Source organism: Ammospiza caudacuta, chromosome 7, assembly GCF_027887145.1.
Source record: "Ammospiza caudacuta isolate bAmmCau1 chromosome 7, bAmmCau1.pri, whole genome shotgun sequence".
Lineage (NCBI taxonomy): Eukaryota > Metazoa > Chordata > Aves > Passeriformes > Passerellidae > Ammospiza > Ammospiza caudacuta.
The window spans coordinates 15,719,958-15,735,578 of NC_080599.1; positions in this window are offsets into that span (position 1 = coordinate 15,719,958).

Below are 15,621 nucleotides of genomic sequence, written 5' to 3' on the forward strand. Positions count from 1 at the left end.
GATAAGAAGCTGTTTTGGACAGATTTTCTTTTCTTTATGGCAAACACTTGGCAGACCTCCGTGCAACGTCCAGAACACGATGGGAGATGTTTTCTGTGCTCGCGCAGGTTTTCCTTGCCAGACAGAGTGGAAAAGCTTTCTGCTAGCATGTAGACCACAAAAGACGCTAAAGACGAAGGTACGATGCTCTCCGCAGCTAAGCGCCGCTCCCGGGCTTCTTTCGGCAGAAGCGGCGCTAAGAGAGCACAGTGAGCGGTACAATCGTCTTTGCGCGAAGAAGCCGCTTCTTCGGCTCCGGGAGCCGGAGAGAGCGGCAGCATCGCAAAGGTGAAGAAGGAAGCTGTACAACACTGGGATTGTGTGCGCAGCTTGCCAACTGATAGAAAACAGTACATTACCACTTTCCTGACTTTTCCAATCACATGAATCTTCGATTGGAAGCTGTTTTGGACAGATTTTCTTTTCTTTATGGCAAACACTTGGCAGACCTCCGTGCAACGTCCAGAACGCGTTGGAGATGTTTTCTGTGCTCGCGCAGGTTTTCCTTGCCAGACAGAGTGGAAAAGCTTTCTGCTAGCATGTAGACCACAAAAGACGCTAAAGGCGAAGGTACGATGCTCCCCGGAGCTAAGCGCCGCTCCCGGGCGTCTTTCGGCAGAAGCCGCGCTAAGAGAGCACTGTGAGCGGTACAATCGTCTTTGCGCGAAGAAGCCGCTTCTTCGGCTCCGGGAGCCGGAGAGAGCGGCAGCATCGGAAAGGTGAAGAAGGAAGCCGTACAACACTGGGATTGTGTGCACAGCTTGCCAACTGATAGAAAACAGTACATTACCACTTTCCTGACTTTTCCAATCACATGAATATTCGATAAGAAGCTGTTTTGGACAGATTTTCTTTTCTTTATGGCAAACACTTGGCAGACCTCCGTGCAACGTCCAGAACACGATGGGAGATGTTTTCTGTGCTCGCGCAGGTTTTCCTTGCCAGACAGAGTGGAAAAGCTTTCTGCTAGCATGTAGACCACAAAAGACGCTAAAGGCGAAGGTACGATGCTCCCCGGAGCTAATCGCCGCTCCCGGGCTTCTTTCGGCAGAAGCCGCGCTAAGAGAGCACTGTGAGCGGTACAATCGTCTTTGCGCGAAGAAGCCGCTTCTTCGGCTCCGGGAGCCGGAGAGAGCGGCATGATCGGAAAGGTGAAGAAGGAAGCTGTACAACACTGGGATTGTGTGCGCAGCTTGCCAACTGATAGACAGCAGTACATTACCACTTTCCTGACTTTTCCAATCACATGAATATTCGACTGGAAGCTGTTTTGGACAACTTTTCTTTTCTTCTTGTCGAACACTTGGCAGACCTCCGTGCAACGTCCAGAACACGATGGGAGATGTTTTCTGTGCTCGCGCAGGTTTTCCTTGCCAGACAGAGTGGAAAAGCTTTCTGCTAGCATGTAGACCACAAAAGACGCTAAAGACGAAGGTACGATGCTCCCCGGAGCTAAGCGCCGCTCCCGGGCTTCTTTCGGCAGAAGCCGCGCTAAGAGAGCACTGTGAGCGGTACAATCGTCTTTGCGCGAAGAAGCCGCTTCTTCGGCTCCGGGAGCCGGAGAGAGCGGCATGATCGGAAAGGTGAAGAAGGAAGCTGTACAACACTGGGATTGTGTGCGCAGCTTGCCAACTGATAGAAAACAGTACATTACCACTTTCCTGACTTGTCCAATCACATGAATATTCGATTGGAAGCTGTTTTGGACAACTTTTCTTTTCTTCTTGTCGAACACTTGGCAGACCTCCGTGCAACGTCCAGAACACGATGGGAGATGTTTTCTGTGCTCGCGCAGGTTTTCCTTGCCAGACAGAGTGGAAAAGCTTTCTGCTAGCATGTAGACCACAAAAGACGCTAAAGACGAAGGTACGATGCTCCCCGGAGCTAAGCGCCGCTCCCGGGCTTCTTTCGGCAGAAGCCGCGCTAAGAGAGCGCTGCGAGCGGTACAATCGTCTTTGCGCGAAGAAGCCGCTTCTTCGGCTCCGGGAGCCGGAGAGAGCGGCAGCATCGGAAAGGTGAAGAAGGAAGCCGTACAACACTGGGATTGGGTGCACAGCTTGCCAACTGATAGAAAACAGTACATTACCACTTTCCTGACTTTTCCAATCACATGAATATTCGATAAGAAGCTGTTTTGGACAGATTTTCTTTTCTTTATGGCAAACACTTGGCAGACCTCCGTGCAACGTCCAGAACACGATGGGAGATGTTTTCTGTGCTCGCGCAGGTTTTCCTTGCCAGACAGAGTGGAAAAGCTTTCTGCTAAGATGTAGACCACAAAAGACGCTAAAGGCGAAGGTACGATGCTCCCCGGAGCTAAGCGCCGCTCCCGGGCGTCTTTCGGCAGAAGCCGCGCTAAGAGACCACTGTGAGCGGTACAATCGTCTTTGCGCGAAGAAGCCGCTTCTTCGGCTCCGGGAGCCGGAGAGAGCGGCATGATCGGAAAGGTGAAGAAGGAAGCTGTACAACACTGGGATTGTGTGCGCAGCTTGCCAACTGATAGAAAACAGTACATTACCACTTTCCTGACTTTTCCAATCACATGAATCTTCGATTGGAAGCTGTTTTGGACAGATTTTCTTTTCTTTATGGCAAACACTTGGCATACCTCCGTGCAACGTCCAGAACGCGTTGGAGATGTTTTCTGTGCTCGCGCAGGTTTTCCTTGCCAGACAGAGTGGAAAAGCTTTCTGCTAGCATGTAGACCACAAAAGACGCTAAAGGCGAAGGTACGATGCTCCCCGGAGCTAAGCGCCGCTCCCGGGCGTCTTTCGGCAGAAGCCGCGCTAAGAGAGCACTGTGAGCGGTACAATCGTCTTTGCGCGAAGAAGCCGCTTCTTCGGCTCACGGAGCCGGAGAGAGCGGCATGATCGGAAAGGTGAAGAAGGAAGCTGTACAACACTGGGATTGTATGCGCAGATTGCCAACTGATAGACAGCAGTACATTACCACTTTCCTGACTTTTCCAATCACATGAATATTCGATAAGAAGCTGTTTTGGACAGATTTTCTTTTCTTTATGGCAAACACTTGGCAGACCTCCGTGCAACGTCCAGAACACGATGGGAGATGTTTTCTGTGCTCGCGCAGGTTTTCCTTGCCAGACAGAGTGGAAAAGCTTTCTGCTAGCATGTAGACCACAAAAGACGCTAAAGACGAAGGTACGATGCTCTCCGCAGCTAAGCGCCGCTCCCGGGCTTCTTTCGTCAGAAGCGGCGCTAAGAGAGCACTGTGAGCGGTACAATCGTCTTTGCGCGAAGAAGCCGCTTCTTCGGCTCCGGGAGCCGGAGAGAGCGGCATGATCGGAAAGGTGAAGAAGGAAGCTGTACAACACTGGGATTGTGTGCGCAGCTTGCCAACTGATAGAAAACAGTACATTACCACTTTCCTGACTTGTCCAATCACATGAATATTCGATAAGAAGAGGTTTTGGACAGATTTTCTTTTCTTTATGCCAAACACATGGCAGACCTCCGTGCAACGTCCAGAACACGATGGGAGATGTTTTCTGTGCTCGCGCAGGTTTTCCTTGCCAGACAGAGTGGAAAAGCTTTCTGCTAGCATGTAGACCACAAAAGACGCTAAAGACGAAGGTACGATGCTCCCCGGAGCTAAGCGCCGCTCCCGGGCTTCTTTCGGCAGAAGCCGCGCTAAGAGAGCACTGTGAGCGGTACAATCGTCTTTGCGCGAAGAAGCCGCTTCTTCGGCTCCGGGAGCCGGAGAGAGCGGCAGCATCGGAAAGGTGAAGAAGGAAGCTGTACAACACTGGGATTGTGTGCGCAGCTTGCCAACTGATAGAAAACAGTACATTACCACTTTCCCGACTTTTCCAATCACATGAATATTCGATTGGAAGCTGTTTTGGACAACTTTTCTTTTCTTCTTGTCGAACACTTGGCAGACCTCCGTGCAACGTCCAGAACACGATGGGAGATGTTTTCTGTGCTCGCGCAGGTTTTCCTTGCCAGACAGAGTGGAAAAGCTTTCTGCTAGCATGTAGACCACAAAAGACGCTAAAGACGAAGGTACGATGCTCCCCGGAGCTAAGCGCCGCTCCCGGGCTTCTTTCGGCAGAAGCCGCGCTAAGAGAGCACTGTGAGCGGTACAATCGTCTTAGCGCGAAGAAGCCGCTTCTTCGGCTCCGGGAGCCAGAGAGAGCGGCATGATCGGAAAGGTGAAGAAGGAAGCTGTACAACACTGGGATTGTGTGCGCAGCTTGCCAACTGATAGAAAACAGTACATTACCACTTTCCTGACTTTTCCAATCACATGAATATTCGATTGGAAGCTGTTTTGGACCACTTTTCTTTTCTTCTTGTCAAACACTTGGCAGACTTCCGAGCAATGTCCAGAACACGATGGGAGATGTTTTCTGTGCTCGCGCAGGTTTTCCTTGCCAGACAGAGTGGAAAAGCTTTCTGCTAAGATGTAGACCACAAAAGACGCTAAAGACGAAGGTACGATGCTCCCCGGAGCTAAGCGCCGCTCCCGGGCTTCTTTCGGCAGAAGCCGCGCTAAGAGAGCGCTGCGAGCGGTACAATCGTCTTTGCGCGAAGAAGCCGCTTCTTCGGCTCCGGGAGCCGGAGAGAGCGGCAGCATCGGAAAGGTGAAGAAGGAAGCCGTACAACACTGGGATTGGGTGCACAGCTTGCCAACTGATAGAAAACAGTACATTACCACTTTCCTGACTTTTCCAATCACATGAATATTCGATAAGAAGCTGTTTTGGACAGATTTTCTTTTCTTTATGACAAACACTTGGCAGACCTCCGTGCAACGTCCAGAACACGATGGGAGATGTTTTCTGTGCTCGCGCAGGTTTTCCTTGCCAGACAGAGTGGAAAAGCTTTCTGCTAGCATGTAGACCACAAAAGACGCTAAAGGCGAAGGTACGATGCTCCCCGGAGCTAATCGCCGCTCCCGGGCTTCTTTCGGCAGAAGCCGCGCTAAGAGAGCACTGTGAGCGGTACAATCGTCTTTGCGCGAAGAAGCCGCTTCTTCGGCTCCGGGAGCCGGAGAGAGCGGCAGCATCGGAAAGGTGAAGAAGGAAGCTGTACAACACTGGGATTGTGTGCGCAGCTTGCCAACTGATAGACAGTAGTACATTACCCCTTTCCTGACTTTTCCAATCACATGAATATTCGATTGGAAGCTGTTTTGGACAACTTTTCTTTTCTTCTTGTCGAACACTTGGCAGACCTCCGTGCAACGTCCAGAACACGATGGGAGATGTTTTCTGTGCTCGCGCAGGTTTTCCTTGCCAGACAGAGTGGAAAAGCTTTCTGCTAGCATGTAGACCACAAAAGACGCTAAAGACGAAGGTACGATGCTCTCCGCAGCTAAGCGCCGCTCCCGGGCTTCTTTCGGCAGAAGCCGCGCTAAGAGAGCACAGTGAGCGGTACAATCGTCTTTGCGCGAAGAAGCCGCTTCTTCGGCTCCGGGAGCCGGAGAGAGCGGCATGATCGGAAAGGTGAAGAAGGAAGCTGTACAACACTGGGATTGTGTGCGCAGCTTGCCAACTGATAGAAAACAGTACATTACCACTTTCCTGACTTGTCCAATCACATGAATATTCGATAAGAAGAGGTTTTGGACAGATTTTCTTTTCTTTATGGCAAACACATGGCAGACCTCCGTGCAACGTCCAGAACACGATGGGAGATGTTTTCTGTGCTCGCGCAGGTTTTCCTTGCCAGACAGAGTGGAAAAGCTTTCTGCTAGCATGTAGACCACAAAAGACGCTAAAGACGAAGGTACGATGCTCCCCGGAGCTAAGCGCCGCTCCCGGGCTTCTTTCGGCAGAAGCCGCGCTAAGAGAGCACTGTGAGCGGTACAATCGTCTTTGCGCGAAGAAGCCGCTTCTTCGGCTCCGGGAGCCGGAGAGAGCGGCAGCATCGGAAAGGTGAAGAAGGAAGCTGTACAACAGTGGGATTGTGTGCGCAGCTTGCCAACTGATAGAAAACAGTACATTACCACTTTCCTGACTTTTCCAATCACATGAATATTCGATTGGAAGCTGTTTTGGACAACTTTTCTTTTCTTCTTGTCGAACACTTGGCAGACCTCCGTGCAACGTCCAGAACACGATGGGAGATGTTTTCTGTGCTCGCGCAGGTTTTCCTTGCCAGACAGAGTGGAAAAGCTTTCTGCTAGCATGTAGACCACAAAAGACGCTAAAGACGAAGGTACGATGCTCTCCGGAGCTAAGCGCCGCTCCCGGGCTTCTTTCGGCAGAAGCCGCGCTAAGAGAGCGCTGCGAGCGGTACAATCGTCTTTGCGCGAAGAAGCCGCTTCTTCGGCTCCGGGAGCCGGAGAGAGCGGCAGCATCGGAAAGGTGAAGAAGGAAGCCGTACAACACTGGGATTGTGTGCGCAGCTTGCCAACTGATAGAAAACAGTACATTACCACTTTCCTGACTTTTCCAATCACATGAATATTCGATATAAGCTGTTTTGGACCACTTTTCTTTTCTTCTTGTCAAACACTTGGCAGACTTCCGAGCAATGTCCAGAACACGATGGGAGATGTTTTCTGTGCTCGCGCAGGTTTTCCTTGCCAGACAGAGTGGAAAAGCTTTCTGCTAAGATGTAGACCATAAAAGACGCTAAAGGCGAAGGTACGATGCTCCCCGGAGCTAAGCGCCGCTCCCGGGCTTCTTTCGGCAGAAGCCGCGCTAAGAGAGCACTGTGAGCGGTACAATCGTCTTTGCGCGAAGAAGCCGCTTCTTCGGCTCCGGGAGCCGGAGAGAGCGGCAGCATCGGAAAGGTGAAGAAGGAAGCTGTACAACACTGGGATTGTGTGCGCAGCTTGCCAACTGATAGAAAACAGTACATTACCACTTTCCTGACTTTTCCAATCACATGAATATTCGATTGGAAGCTGTTTTGGACAACTTTTCTTTTCTTCTTGTCGAACACTTGGCAGACCTCCGTGCAACGTCCAGAACAAGATCGGAGATGTTACCTGTGCTCGCGCAGGTTTTCCTTGCCAGACAGAGTGGAAAAGCTTTCTGCTAGCATGTAGACCACAAAAGACGCTAAAGACGAAGGTACGATGCTCCCCGGAGCTAAGCGCCGCTCCCGGGCGTCTTTCGGCAGAAGCCGCGCTAAGAGAGCGCTGCGAGCGGTACAATCGTCTTTGCGCGAAGAAGCCGCTTCTTCGGCTCCGGGAGCCGGAGAGAGCGGCAGCATCGGAAAGGTGAAGAAGGAAGCCGTACAACACTGGGATTGTGTGCACAGCTTGCCAACTGATAGAAAACAGTACATTACCACTTTCCTGACTTTTCCAATCACATGAATATTCGATAAGAAGCTGTTTAGGACAGATTTTCTTTTCTTTATGGCAAACACTTGGCAGACCTCCGTGCAACGTCCAGAACACGATGGGAGATGTTTTCTGTGCTCGCGCAGGTTTTCCTTGCCAGACAGAGTGGAAAAGCTTTCTGCTAGCATGTAGACCACAAAAGACGCTAAAGGCGAAGGTACGATGCTCCCCGGAGCTAATCGCCGCTCCCGGGCTTCTTTCGGCAGAAGCCGCGCTAAGAGAGCACTGTGAGCGGTACAATCGTCTTTGCGCGAAGAAGCCGCTTCTTCGGCTCCGGGAGCCGGAGAGAGCGGCATGATCGGAAAGGTGAAGAAGGAAGCTGTACAACACTGGGATTGTGTGCGCAGCTTGCCAACTGATAGACAGTAGTACATTACCCCTTTCCTGACTTTTCCAATCACATGAATATTCGATTGGAAGCTGTTTTGGACAACTTTTCTTTTCTTCTTGTCGAACACTTGGCAGACCTCCGTGCAACGTCCAGAACACGATGGGAGATGTTTTCTGTGCTCGCGCAGGTTTTCCTTGCCAGACAGAGTGGAAAAGCTATCTGCTAGCATGTAGACCACAAAAGACGCTAAAGGCGAAGGTACGATGCTCCCCGGAGCTAAGCGCCGCTCCCGGGCGTCTTTCGGCAGAAGCCGCGCTAAGAGAGCACTGTGAGCGGTACAATCGTCTTTGCGCGAAGAAGCCGCTTCTTCGGCTCCGGGAGCCGGAGAGAGCGGCATGATCGGAAAGGTGAAGAAGGAAGCTGTACAACACTGGGATTGTGTGCGCAGCTTGCCAACTGATAGAAAACAGTACATTACCACTTTCCTGACTTTTCCAATCACATGAATCTTCGATTGGAAGCTGTTTTGGACAGATTTTCTTTTCTTTATGGCAAACACTTGGCAGACCTCCGTGCAACGTCCAGAACGCGTTGGAGATGTTTTCTGTGCTCGCGCAGGTTTTCCTTGCCAGACAGAGTGGAAAAGCTTTCTGCTAGCATGTAGACCACAAAAGACGCTAAAGGCGAAGGTACGATGCTCCCCGGAGCTAAGCGCCGCTCCCGGGCGTCTTTCGGCAGAAGCCGCGCTAAGAGAGCACTGTGAGCGGTACAATCGTCTTAGCGCGAAGAAGCCGCTTCTTCGGCTCCGGGAGCCGGAGAGAGCGGCAGCATCGGAAAGGTGAAGAAGGAAGCTGTACAACACTGGGATTGTATGCGCAGATTGCCAACTGATAGACAGCAGTACATTACCACTTTCCTGACTTTTCCAATCACATGAATATTCGATAAGAAGCTGTTTTGGACAGATTTTCTTTTCTTTATGGCAAACACTTGGCAGACCTCCGTGCAACGTCCAGAACACGATGGGAGATGTTTTCTGTGCTCGCGCAGGTTTTCCTTGCCAGACAGAGTGGAAAAGCTTTCTGCTAGCATGTAGACCACAAAAGACGCTAAAGACGAAGGTACGATGCTCTCCGCAGCTAAGCGCCGCTCCCGGGCTTCTTTCGGCAGAAGCGGCGCTAAGAGAGCACAGTGAGCGGTACAATCGTCTTTGCGCGAAGAAGCCGCTTCTTCGGCTCCGGGAGCCGGAGAGAGCGGCAGCATCGGAAAGGTGAAGAAGGAAGCTGTACAACACTGGGATTGTGTGCGCAGCTTGCCAACTGATAGACAGTAGTACATTACCCCTTTCCTGACTTTTCCAATCACATGAATATTCGATTGGAAGCTGTTTTGGACAACTTTTCTTTTCTTCTTGTCGAACACTTGGCAGACCTCCGTGCAACGTCCAGAACACGATGGGAGATGTTTTCTGTGCTCGCGCAGGTTTTCCTTGCCAGACAGAGTGGAAAAGCTTTCTGCTAAGATGTAGACCACAAAAGACGCTAAAGACGAAGGTACGATGCTCCCCGGAGCTAAGCGCCGCTCCCGGGCTTCTTTCGGCAGAAGCCGCGCTAAGAGAGCACTGTGAGCGGTACAATCGTCTTAGCGCGAAGAAGCCGCTTCTTCGGCTCCGGGAGCCGGAGAGAGCGGCAGCATCGGAAAGGTGAAGAAGGAAGCTGTACAACACTGGGATTGTGTGCGCAGCTTGCCAACTGATAGAAAACAGTACATTACCACTTTCCTGACTTTTCCAATCACATGAATATTCGATTGGAAGCTGTTTTGGACAACTTTTCTTTTCTTCTTGTCGAACACTTGGCAGACCTCCGTGCAACGTCCAGAACACGATGGGAGATGTTTTCTGTGCTCGCGCAGGTTTTCCTTGCCAGACAGAGTGGAAAAGCTTTCTGCTAAGATGTAGACCACAAAAGACGCTAAAGACGAAGGTACGATGCTCCCCGGAGCTAAGCGCCGCTCCCGGGCTTCTTTCGGCAGAAGCCGCGCTAAGAGAGCGCTGCGAGCGGTACAATCGTCTTTGCGCGAAGAAGCCGCTTCTTCGGCTCCGGGAGCCGGAGAGAGCGGCAGCATCGGAAAGGTGAAGAAGGAAGCCGTACAACACTGGGATTGGGTGCACAGCTTGCCAACTGATAGAAAACAGTACATTACCACTTTCCTGACTTTTCCAATCACATGAATATTCGATAAGAAGCTGTTTTGGACAGATTTTCTTTTCTTTATGGCAAACACTTGGCAGACCTCCGTGCAACGTCCAGAACACGATGGGAGATGTTTTCTGTGCTCGCGCAGGTTTTCCTTGCCAGACAGAGTGGAAAAGCTTTCTGCTAGCATGTAGACCACAAAAGACGCTAAAGGCGAAGGTACGATGCTCCCCGGAGCTAATCGCCGCTCCCGGGCTTCTTTCGGCAGAAGCCGCGCTAAGAGAGCACTGTGAGCGGTACAATCGTCTTTGCGCGAAGAAGCCGCTTCTTCGGCTCCGGGAGCCGGAGAGAGCGGCAGCATCGGAAAGGTGAAGAAGGAAGCTGTACAACACTGGGATTGTGTGCGCAGCTTGCCAACTGATAGACAGTAGTACATTACCACTTTCCTGACTTTTCCAATCACATGAATATTCGATTGGAAGCTGTTTTGGACAACTTTTCTTTTCTTCTTGTCGAACACTTGGCAGACCTCCGTGCAACGTCCAGAACACGATGGGAGATGTTTTCTGTGCTCGCGCAGGTTTTCCTTGCCAGACAGAGTGGAAAAGCTTTCTGCTAAGATGTAGACCACAAAAGACGCTAAAGGCGAAGGTACGATGCTCCCCGGAGCTAAGCGCCGCTCCCGGGCGTCTTTCGGCAGAAGCCGCGCTAAAAGACCACTGTGAGCGGTACAATCGTCTTTGCGCGAAGAAGCCGCTTCTTCGGCTCCGGGAGCCGGAGAGAGCGGCATGATCGGAAAGGTGAAGAAGGAAGCTGTACAACACTGGGATTGTGTGCGCAGCTTGCCAACTGATAGAAAACAGTACATTACCACTTTCCTGACTTTTCCAATCACATGAATCTTCGATTGGAAGCTGTTTTGGACAGATTTTCTTTTCTTTATGGCAAACACTTGGCAGACCTCCGTGCAACGTCCAGAACGCGTTGGAGATGTTTTCTGTGCTCGCGCAGGTTTTCCTTGCCAGACAGAGTGGAAAAGCTTTCTGCTAGCATGTAGACCACAAAAGACGCTAAAGGCGAAGGTACGATGCTCCCCGGAGCTAAGCGCCGCTCCCGGGCGTCTTTCGGCAGAAGCCGCGCTAAGAGAGCACTGTGAGCGGTACAATCGTCTTTGCGCGAAGAAGCCGCTTCTTCGGCTCACGGAGCCGGAGAGAGCGGCATGATCGGAAAGGTGAAGAAGGAAGCTGTACAACACTGGGATTGTATGCGCAGATTGCCAACTGATAGACAGCAGTACATTACCACTTTCCTGACTTTTCCAATCACATGAATATTCGATAAGAAGCTGTTTTGGACAGCTTTTCCTTTCTTTATGGCAAACACTTGGCAGACCTCCGTGCAACGTCCAGAACACGATGGGAGATGTTTTCTGTGCTCGCGCAGGTTTTCCTTGCCAGACAGAGTGGAAAAGCTTTCTGCTAGCATGTAGACCACAAAAGACGCTAAAGACGAAGGTACGATGCTCTCCGCAGCTAAGCGCCGCTCCCGGGCTTCTTTCGGCAGAAGCGGCGCTAAGAGAGCACAGTGAGCGGTACAATCGTCTTTGCGCGAAGAAGCCGCTTCTTCGGCTCCGGGAGCCGGAGAGAGCGGCAGCATCGGAAAGGTGAAGAAGGAAGCTGTACAACACTGGGATTGTGTGCGCAGCTTGCCAACTGATAGACAGTAGTACATTACCCCTTTCCTGACTTTTCCAATCACATGAATATTCGATTGGAAGCTGTTTTGGACAACTTTTCTTTTCTTCTTGTCGAACACTTGGCAGACCTCCGTGCAACGTCCAGAACACGATGGGAGATGTTTTCTGTGCTCGCGCAGGTTTTCCTTGCCAGACAGAGTGGAAAAGCTTTCTGCTAAGATGTAGACCACAAAAGACGCTAAAGACGAAGGTACGATGCTCCCCGGAGCTAAGCGCCGCTCCCGGGCTTCTTTCGGCAGAAGCCGCGCTAAGAGAGCACTGTGAGCGGTACAATCGTCTTAGCGCGAAGAAGCCGCTTCTTCGGCTCCGGGAGCCGGAGAGAGCGGCAGCATCGGAAAGGTGAAGAAGGAAGCTGTACAACACTGGGATTGTGTGCGCAGCTTGCCAACTGATAGAAAACAGTACATTACCACTTTCCTGACTTTTCCAATCACATGAATATTCGATTGGAAGCTGTTTTGGACAACTTTTCTTTTCTTCTTGTCGAACACTTGGCAGACCTCCGTGCAACGTCCAGAACACGATGGGAGATGTTTTCTGTGCTCGCGCAGGTTTTCCTTGCCAGACAGAGTGGAAAAGCTTTCTGCTAAGATGTAGACCACAAAAGACGCTAAAGACGAAGGTACGATGCTCCCCGGAGCTAAGCGCCGCTCCCGGGCTTCTTTCGGCAGAAGCCGCGCTAAGAGAGCGCTGCGAGCGGTACAATCGTCTTTGCGCGAAGAAGCCGCTTCTTCGGCTCCGGGAGCCGGAGAGAGCGGCAGCATCGGAAAGGTGAAGAAGGAAGCCGTACAACACTGGGATTGTGTGCACAGCTTGCCAACTGATAGAAAACAGTACATTACCACTTTCCTGACTTTTCCAATCACATGAATATTCGATAAGAAGCTGTTTTGGACAGATTTTCTTTTCTTTATGGCAAACACTTGGCAGACCTCCGTGCAACGTCCAGAACACGATGGGAGATGTTTTCTGTGCTCGCGCAGGTTTTCCTTGCCAGACAGAGTGGAAAAGCTTTCTGCTAGCATGTAGACCACAAAAGACGCTAAAGGCGAAGGTACGATGCTCCCCGGAGCTAATCGCCGCTCCCGGGCTTCTTTCGGCAGAAGCCGCGCTAAGAGAGCACTGTGAGCGGTACAATCGTCTTTGCGCGAAGAAGCCGCTTCTTCGGCTCCGGGAGCCGGAGAGAGCGGCAGCATCGGAAAGGTGAAGAAGGAAGCTGTACAACACTGGGATTGTGTGCGCAGCTTGCCAACTGATAGACAGTAGTACATTACCACTTTCCTGACTTTTCCAATCACATGAATATTCGATTGGAAGCTGTTTTGGACAACTTTTCTTTTCTTCTTGTCGAACACTTGGCAGACCTCCGTGCAACGTCCAGAACACGATGGGAGATGTTTTCTGTGCTCGCGCAGGTTTTCCTTGCCAGACAGAGTGGAAAAGCTTTCTGCTAAGATGTAGACCACAAAAGACGCTAAAGGCGAAGGTACGATGCTCCCCGGAGCTAAGCGCCGCTCCCGGGCTTCTTTCGGCAGAAGCCGCGCTAAAAGACCACTGTGAGCGGTACAATCGTCTTTGCGCGAAGAAGCCGCTTCTTCGGCTCCGGGAGCCGGAGAGAGCGGCATGATCGGAAAGGTGAAGAAGGAAGCTGTACAACACTGGGATTGTGTGCGCAGCTTGCCAACTGATAGAAAACAGTACATTACCACTTTCCTGACTTTTCCAATCACATGAATCTTCGATTGGAAGCTGTTTTGGACAGATTTTCTTTTCTTTATGGCAAACACTTGGCAGACCTCCGTGCAACGTCCAGAACGCGTTGGAGATGTTTTCTGTGCTCGCGCAGGTTTTCCTTGCCAGACAGAGTGGAAAAGCTTTCTGCTAGCATGTAGACCACAAAAGACGCTAAAGGCGAAGGTACGATGCTCCCCGGAGCTAAGCGCCGCTCCCGGGCGTCTTTCGGCAGAAGCCGCGCTAAGAGAGCACTGTGAGCGGTACAATCGTCTTTGCGCGAAGAAGCCGCTTCTTCGGCTCACGGAGCCGGAGAGAGCGGCATGATCGGAAAGGTGAAGAAGGAAGCTGTACAACACTGGGATTGTATGCGCAGATTGCCAACTGATAGACAGCAGTACATTACCACTTTCCTGACTTTTCCAATCACATGAATATTCGATAAGAAGCTGTTTTGGACAGCTTTTCCTTTCTTTATGGCAAACACTTGGCAGACCTCCGTGCAACGTCCAGAACACGATGGGAGATGTTTTCTGTGCTCGCGCAGGTTTTCCTTGCCAGACAGAGTGGAAAAGCTTTCTGCTAGCATGTAGACCACAAAAGACGCTAAAGACGAAGGTACGATGCTCTCCGCAGCTAAGCGCCGCTCCCGGGCTTCTTTCGGCAGAAGCGGCGCTAAGAGAGCACAGTGAGCGGTACAATCGTCTTTGCGCGAAGAAGCCGCTTCTTCGGCTCCGGGAGCCGGAGAGAGCGGCAGCATCGCAAAGGTGAAGAAGGAAGCTGTACAACACTGGGATTGTGTGCGCAGCTTGCCAACTGATAGAAAACAGTACATTACCACTTTCCTGACTTTTCCAATCACATGAATCTTCGATTGGAAGCTGTTTTGGACAGATATTCTTTTCTTTATGGCAAACACTTGGCAGACCTCCGTGCAACGTCCAGAACGCGTTGGAGATGTTTTCTGTGCTCGCGCAGGTTTTCCTTGCCAGACAGAGTGGAAAAGCTTTCTGCTAGCATGTAGACCACAAAAGACGCTAAAGGCGAAGGTACGATGCTCCCCGGAGCTAAGCGCCGCTCCCGGGCGTCTTTCGGCAGAAGCCGCGCTAAGAGAGCACTGTGAGCGGTACAATCGTCTTTGCGCGAAGAAGCCGCTTCTTCGGCTCCGGGAGCCGGAGAGAGCGGCAGCATCGGAAAGGTGAAGAAGGAAGCTGTACAACACTGGGATTGTGTGCGCAGCTTGCCAACTGATAGACAGCAGTACATTACCACTTTCCTGACTTTTCCAATCACATGAATATTCGACTGGAAGCTGTTTTGGACAACTTTTCTTTTCTTCTTGTCGAACACTTGGCAGACCTCCGTGCAACGTCCAGAACACGATGGGAGATGTTTTCTGTGCTCGCGCAGGTTTTCCTTGCCAGACAGAGTGGAAAAGCTTTCTGCTAGCATGTAGACCACAAAAGACGCTAAAGACGAAGGTACGATGCTCCCCGGAGCTAAGCGCCGCTCCCGGGCTTCTTTCGGCAGAAGCCGCGCTAAGAGAGCACTGTGAGCGGTACAATCGTCTTTGCGCGAAGAAGCCGCTTCTTCGGCTCCGGGAGCCGGAGAGAGCGGCAGCATCGGAAAGGTGAAGAAGGAAGCTGTACAACAGTGGGATTGTGTGCGCAGCTTGCCAACTGATAGAAAACAGTACATTACCACTTTCCTGACTTTTCCAATCACATGAATATTCGATTGGAAGCTGTTTTGGACAACTTTTCTTTTCTTCTTGTCGAACACTTGGCAGACCTCCGTGCAACGTCCAGAACACGATGGGAGATGTTTTCTGTGCTCGCGCAGGTTTTCCTTGCCAGACAGAGTGGAAAAGCTTTCTGCTAAGATGTAGACCACAAAAGACGCTAAAGGCGAAGGTACGATGCTCCCCGGAGCTAAGCGCCGCTCCCGGGCGTCTTTCGGCAGAAGCCGCGCTAAGAGACCACTGTGAGCGGTACAATCGTCTTTGCGCGAAGAAGCCGCTTCTTCGGCTCCGGGAGCCGGAGAGAGCGGCATGATCGGAAAGGTGAAGAAGGAAGCTGTACAACACTGGGATTGTGTGCGCAGCTTGCCAACTGATAGAAAACAGTACATTACCACTTTCCTGACTTTTCCAATCACATGAATCTTCGATTGGAAGGTGTTTTGGACAGATTTTCTTTTCTTTATGGCAAACACTTGGCAGACCTCCGTGCAACGTCCAGAAC